This window comes from Propithecus coquereli, unplaced genomic scaffold (assembly GCF_000956105.1).
Source record: "Propithecus coquereli isolate 6110/MARCELLA unplaced genomic scaffold, Pcoq_1.0 Scaffold130, whole genome shotgun sequence".
NCBI classification, from domain to species: domain Eukaryota; kingdom Metazoa; phylum Chordata; class Mammalia; order Primates; family Indriidae; genus Propithecus; species Propithecus coquereli.
This window is the reverse complement of record NW_012137192.1, coordinates 3,802,938-3,810,532: the sequence shown is the minus strand read 5'-3', so window position 1 is coordinate 3,810,532 and position 7,595 is coordinate 3,802,938.

Here is a 7,595-nt window from a genome sequence, read left to right as displayed (position 1 = left end):
TATATATATATAACAGAGCTGGAAAATTCCTATTGCCTAGTGACGTCCTAGCTGTTGTAATGCTGTAGTGCGATGCATTACCTTTTCTATGTTTAGATGTGTTTAGATACACAAATACTTACCATTGTGTTACAATTGCCTATGGTGTTCAGTAACATGCTGTACAGGTTTGTACCTGAGAGCAATATGCTTTAACGTACGGTCTAGATGTGCAGTAAGCTATACCATCTAGGTTTGTATAAGTACACTCTACGCTGTTTGCATAATGACAACATCACCTCACGACACATTTCTCAGAATGTATCCCCCTCATTAAGTGACGCATGATTGTGGTTTTAAAAGATTTAGCACTAACATTTTAAAGCATGCCTCAACATCTACGATATACCTTTGCAGTAATAACCTCATTTGATTCTCTCTAAACATCCATGTGAATTAGGTAAAAATAACTATTAATTATTGGCAGCTTATCCATGCCAGGTACTGTGCTAAATGCTTTGCATCTATTAAATCTCATCTTCACGAGAGCTCTATAAAGTAGATGTCACAGATAAGGAAACTGAGGCACAGAGAGGTTAAGTAACATGCCAAAGATCGCACAACTGGAAAATGGGCAAGCTGGGTTTTGACCTAAACCATTTAACCACTAAGCAAGATGCTGTTCCATCTCAAGTCAGGGAAAAGGCCAAAAAAAAAAAGATGCTGTTCTAGTTGGTTCTGTGAGAAAATCGGACCGGAAATGATGCAAAGGTCTCGCAGGTAGTAAGCGGCAAACCTGTATCTTTCCCACATCCGCCAGTAGAGCTCGGCGTCTCCGTATCGTTCCATAGCATGAAAGTAGTGTGCTGTGGCAGCTCCACGGGGTTCAGTGGGCAGCTGTCCCAGGGGCTCAGGACCTGGAGCGCACACGACAGGCACGTATGAGGTCCGAAAGGCAGCCAGGTGGTGCGGGGGCAAGAACAGGGATCCACCTACTTAACTCCTCTTTGCCCTGAGCCAAACCTGCTCATCAGTGAGCGTGTAAGGAGAGGGCCCGTGGGCAGCAGCCCTGGAGAGCAGGGTCGAGCCTGAAGCAGTTCTGGGTGTCCTCAGAGCGCACCCACCCCCATGCACACAGCAGAGGACCAGGAAATGCCCGCCGGGCCAAATAAACACCAGCGCGTTGCTGAGTTGGGCCTGTGGGAGTGTTTTCCACACGCCAGCATAGAGGAGACACTCACAGCTAAACAGTGGCCCAGTCAGTCAGCAGGCCGCCTTCTGGGGCTGCCCACACGCACCTGGGGCAGCGAGCGGCGCCCGAATGGTCGATGGCCCCAAAACCTTTGTGGGAACAGCGGGCTGTAAGGCAGGCAGGTCAAAAGTTTAGCCCTGGGAGTCAACATCTCTGGGATGCTGAATGCAATCCAGGTAGCATCTCGGACTTGGTTTTGGAACACTAAAAGGATATCAGTGGAAACACAAAGTCTGTAGTTTAGCTAAGAGAAACATGTCAATGTTAACTTCTCAGCTGTGATAAATGGACTCTGGTTCCATAAGGTGTTAACATTAGGAGAATCTGGTTGAGGGAGACACAGGAACTCTCTACATTATCTTCCCAAATTTTCCTGAAAATCTAAAATTATTCCCAAAAAGTTTTATTAAAACATTTTTTAAAATTCTCTGGGAGGGAATCCCAACTCCATTACATAGTCTGTAAGTCATTTAAGCTCTCTTCATGTGCCTTCCCTTCTTCACGTGGAGACACAAATCTGGGGACGATAATGGCCCCTGTCTCAGAGTATGAATGGTATTTAGCCTCATTCAGCACAGAAAAACTCAGTAGATGTTGGCTGTTGTTATCATCCAGCCAGTCTACAAACTGCTTTCACAGGTCGTGTAGACGTGGGCACCACTGCCCCACTGCCCCTTCATGGAAGGACTTGCAGCCCAGTGGCGGAGAGCATCACATCTGGTGACCGAGGGATGGGGGCTGCGGGTGGTGTCTGAAGGCCCAGCCACTTAAGCCAGGCGTGGGACAGCTCTGCCGGGCAATGCTTGCTCCAGGTCTCCCTGTGGCCCGGTCGAGGCTCCCTCAGGTCCGCATCTCAGTTGACTTCTTCCTCCACCCAGTTCCTTCCCAGGTGTTGATCCCTAGTAAATAACCTTGCTCTGAACTCCATCTCACTGTTTGCTTCCCAAGAACCTTATCTATGGCAGTTGGTACTGGGAGCGGTCCAAGAAAACAGGTGATTAGATGGGGCTTGGAAGTGCATTACTCACCTCTCAGCTGGCAAGGAGGACCCTGTCACCGTGGCGGGCAGAGTGTGGGCACACCCTAGCACAAGGTGGCTTCTGAGCATTAAAACTTTCACCATGGTGAACTGGATGGTGCACCAGAGGGCAGAGTGTGCTGCAGGCAATGAATGTTCCAGGCACTTGAACTTGGGGGTCTGGGTGGGGATAGTAGCTATAAAGCTGACAGCACTGGACTTTTCATATACTCATAGATTTGTTTTAGGATTTTCTATTTTGTTCCATTTGTTAACTTTGTCCTGTGCTGCTTCTATGGCTTTTTTTTTTCTTGCAAATTTTTTCTGCATAGCTATGGCTTTGTAATATGTCTTAAAAACTGGTAACTAAGATAGGTGTAAATAACAATTATCATTTCAGATGAAGACACTCAGGCTCAGAAAAGTTGAGTAAGTCATATAAGATCACACTGTTAATAAGTGGCTGAAGTAAGATTTGAACTCAGGTTTGATTAGTTCAGAGACTGGGCTCTTTCCCCTCCACCAGGCTGTCCTCAGAATTGGCTTTCTTTCCTATGAAGGAAAAAGGAATGGGATGTGTTTTGATTGCATGAGCTTCATGCTCCCAGCCTCAAAGGAGGTCAAGTTCCTTCCCTGGAGGAACTGACATTTCCTTTTGGTTCCTGGAACCAAGCAGAGAAGCCACATGTTGGCTTCCCTTGGGAGCACCCAGCAGGGCAGAGAGAACCAGTGCTGAGCTCAGGACCCAGAGAAACAGCCCCTGCTTCAGCCGGCTTCTGCTTCCTGTACTGTGGCTGCAGGGAAGGGCTGGGAAGCTCATAATTGTCTTTATCTTTTGAAAATAGATCTAAACATGTCTGTCCTCTGCTAGAAACAAAATAAACAAACAACACTACTCTGCTCCAAGAAAAAATAAAACTTGCAATGGTTCCCCAGTGAAGCAATAGGATACAGACTTTTGCTTGTTTTTGTTTCTTTTTAGCCAATATACCTTTTTTTTTTCCTATAATAAATGCATATGCAGAAGCCTGAGATGTAAAACATTAAAGTGTAGCTTTATAGGCAAGTGGCTTGGAGCCCTTCCTGTTCAGTCTCCTCCTTGTGCATGGCATATTATAGGTGCTCAGTTAAATATTTGTTGACTTAATGAAGTAGGTCTTGGGGCCTGTCTGTGGAACCCAGTTGGCTGTCCACTGACCTTGAGCTCAGGCTGGAGCCCCCAATATGGCATTTAAGCTCCTTACAAATTTGGCCCTGTCCTAACTTAACCTCCTACCCCCTAGATCAATGCCTGAGCCACACCAAAAACCTCGTCATCCCCAATTTGCTTGGTTCTTTTTAGTATCTATGCCTTTGCAAAAGCTATTTCCTCAGCCTGGAATGCCTTTCCTCCCACTTCTCCTGCACTGAGAACTCTTACTAAACCTTTGCAGCCCAGCTCACAGACCTCCTGCTCCATGAAACCTTCCTTGATTTCTTGTTGGTTACCCTGTAGGCCCCATCTCTGTGATGATTATGCATCTGCTATAGTATAATATTTGCAATAGCCCTGTAGAGCTCTATCTGTCACAGAACTCATTGGGTCAGGGTTCGGGGCTCTAAGCCCAAGTCCTCAGTATAGTACTTGGTCTGGCACTTAATGCTCAACAACTATTACATGAATGAATAAGGGAATCAGTAGCACGACCTCAGTGCATGAATATGGAGAGAATAGTCAACCCAATGGAGAGCTGTCATTTGGGGAGCCCAGTGGCAGACACCTGGCAATGCTCATCAAGCACGAAGGAGATGGCGCTAGGAGGGCCAGGAATCTATGAAGCTGGGTCTCCACCATGGACAGGAGAAAGAGCAGCCTGTCAGAACTAGTTCTTGTCGGAGTCAGGGCCTGCCCCTGCCTGAGGACTCCTCTTTCCCAACACCAGCCCTCGCTTCCTGCTCACTCCCAGACCCAGGCCCTGGAGAAGCCCCTCCCACTTCCATGTCCCCCCACCCCAGGCTGGGGAAGAGTTCCTCCCACACTCTAGCTCCTGCATTTCCTTGGGAATCCTGTAGTTGGCTGTCCTATGGGCAGATACCAACAGCCTCTTTTGTCCCCGAGAACTTGTCTGAGTCCCCTTCCCACATGGGAACCCTGTTGGAGAGCTGGGTTCTGTCTTCATCTGTCATTCTCTCTGCTGGCCACAGTGGGTATCAAAAGATGGGCTTTGCCTTAGGGGCTCGGTGAATACGAAATACCAAGCACAACCCTGGTAACAGAAAGGTCACTAAATTCCATCAGCAACCGCTAGCCAGGCCCAGGGTGGGGATAGAAGCCACGAGGAGCTCCACTCTAACGGAAAACATGGTGACCAGGCACTAGCAACAGAGTGGGTTATATACATGGACATACTTGCATTAAGCACTGACTGTATGCCAGATGCTAGTTGCTGTTCTATGTGCCAAAGTCTTGCTCATCAGATTATTGAAGGATTATTGAGATTTATCAGATTATTTAGATGAGAAAACTAAGGCTCACGGAAGTAAAATGACTTGCCCAAAGTTTCTCAGTTAAATGAATATCAGTGCTGTGTTTGGAACCCGGGCCCCTCTGCTGCAGGAACTGTGAAAACAAAAGCCATTCACTGATTTTTTCCCCCTCGCTGGGGAGGACAGCACCAGGGAAGGCTTCATGGAGGTGCCCATTCACCTGAGGCTGGAAACCCCATCACTGATTCATTTATTCAACCAAATTTATTGAGCACCTGTAGCTGCGAGGCACTAAGGATATCTAAAAGAATAAGATGCAGACCTGCCCTCAGGGAGCTCACAGTCCTGTGATGGAAAAAGAAATCAGCAAAGGCAATGCTTTGTGTCAGGGGGGTATGACGGAAGAGTCCATGGGAGGCTCAGTCCAGTGGGGGTGTCATGGGGGGTCCTGGTCCAGGGTGGGGAGTCATGGGAGGGTCCCAGTCTAGTGGGGGCTTATGGGAAGGTCCTGGCCCAGTGGGGTGGTCATAGAAGGGTCCTGGTCCAGTGTGGGGGTGTCATGAGAGGGTCCTGGTCCAGTGGGGGCAGGGGAGATCATGGGAGGGTCCCCATCCAGTTTGAGAACTCATGGGAAGCTTGGGGAGGAAGGGATCTCTGGCTGAGTCTGGAAGGCTGGGGAAATGAGGGGAAGAAGTGCCTAGAAACCCTAGAGGAGAATACGCAAAGATCTGGCGGCCAGCCCTGTTTCCCTGGGCTCTGAAACAGGCTCATAGACGGCCACTGCATATGTGTTTGAGTTCTAAGCTCATAGCAGGAAATTTATGAGACCCAGGGCTAGGGCAAGCCCACCATTGTTCAAGATTGCATTGTGTAGCTTGAGATTACGAGCTTTTTAAGTCATAAAGAAAGGAATACAGGAGGTTGCAAAAGCATTTCAGGCCACAAGGAAGAAGGGTCCTTTGGAAGTGTTCTTGGTTCACTTTCCCCAGACACCTCCCCCTGGCTAGGGGCTGCAGGAGCCACTGGCTGAAGAATCCACGTGGTCAAATGAGGGCCATTGCTCCAGCTAGAAGGTGGCACGTGGACTGGGTAGGGCTGGAGAGTGGAGAGCAGGGAGCTTCAGGAGGTGTCACAGGCCAGACAGGGGATCATGCAGTGACCTTATGCACGCTTTGCAGAGAGCCTTCTGGTTGCAAAAGCTGTCTTCGTTTGGATGGGATTTGAACGTGAACAGGTGGATTCTTCTAAAGGGCCAGTATTCCCTACCCCTACTCCTCTCCATTTACGTAATATAAATCTGAAAGAGAGAGGGAAAAAACCCCATCTGACTCCAAATCCTACTAGCTTTCTCTGTGCCCTTCCCTCTACACATGTCTTAGGAGGACTGAGGTCTAAGACCATCTCAGAGACCTGAAGAAAACCTCACTCTCTCCCCGACACTAATACTGGTGTAAGACAGAAAATCAGCACAAACGGGGCTCCAGGGAGGCCAGGATCCAGGTGAATGCCCATCCTCTCAGCTGTGTTCTGGTTATGAGAACTTGGGCTCAAGGCTCACCCTCTTTAAACCTCAGTTACCTCATCTACATGGGAGTTCTTGGGGTTAAATAAGTCAAGGCAGATACAGCTCTTGGTACCTGCAGTTGTCTAGCTTTAGTTTTCCTCCTTTGCCCTGTGGAGCCTGGGCAATAAAGGCCAGTATGGACTGGGTCTCCAGACCAGCCTCTTCCCTTCCTCCCCGCATCCCGATTCCCCATGGGTCTCTTCAAGTCTTTCGGTGACCTAGAGATTCTGGTTCTCCCTGACCTGTCTGGTCCTCCCCTCCTGAAACTGTGCGGCTCTCCCTCACCACAAGGGGGCGTGTCAGCGCACAGTGGACAGCATTTGCCTTCCTCCTTTCCAGCCTGTTTTTATGTCAGGTCCTGGCATTTTCTCATCACCAGCTTGGGCTTTTTGTTTTAATTTCCCTCAGACAAACCCTCCAACATCCCCAATTCCATAGCCTTCAAAGAGTTCAAGCACAATTCCTTCCAGTTCCCTTGTTAGTTGTAGGTGCTGAGCTCTCATACTGCTGATGGAGCAAGTTTTGCTTTTGGCTTTGACGCGATGTTTCCTAAAACAAATGTGCAAATAAATAGTTATGGTCGGATGTGCATACTTCTGTACCACATGCTCAGTGAGTGAAACACGTGAGCAATCCTCTCCTGGCTCTGGGGCAGGAAAGCCTTCACAGAGCCTGTAACATAACAGTAGTGTGTTTTAAGGGTTGAATAGGAGTTTATATGAGGAGAGAAGAATATAGGAGAAATTTTAGGTAGAGTAACCAGCATGTGTAACTGTGTCAGGGAGTGGAAAGGCCTGGGTCACCAAGCCCTGTTGAATGTGGTGGGGAGGGAGGGAGACCAGGCCGAAGGTGTATATTGGGGCAAGTTTAGAAAGGCTGTTCAAAGCCAAGCACAGTTTAGAGTTTGCTATCCCAAAAGCAGGAATGGAGAGCAGTATGGCAGAGTGACATCAATCAGCTCAGGTATCTGATCTTCCAACTGTGTCTCCAGCAGACAGAAGGAGACACCTCACCAGTGCCCCAGAGACCTTCCCCAGCAGTGTTTTCTGAGTCAAGTCTACAGTGGAAAAACCATCACCTAATAGAAGTTCTCAAACTTTTTGCTCGTAGGAGGACCTCTTTCTTTAAAATTATGGAGAAACCCAGAAGAGTCTTTGTTCACGTAGACTTTATCTATCAATATTTACTTGATTCGAGATTAATAAAATATTTAATTCATTCATAATAAATCCATTGCATGGTAGAATTTTCAAAAACATCTTTTTATGAAAAATAACTGTTCTCAAAAAAATAGTGAGAACATTGCTATTGTGTTT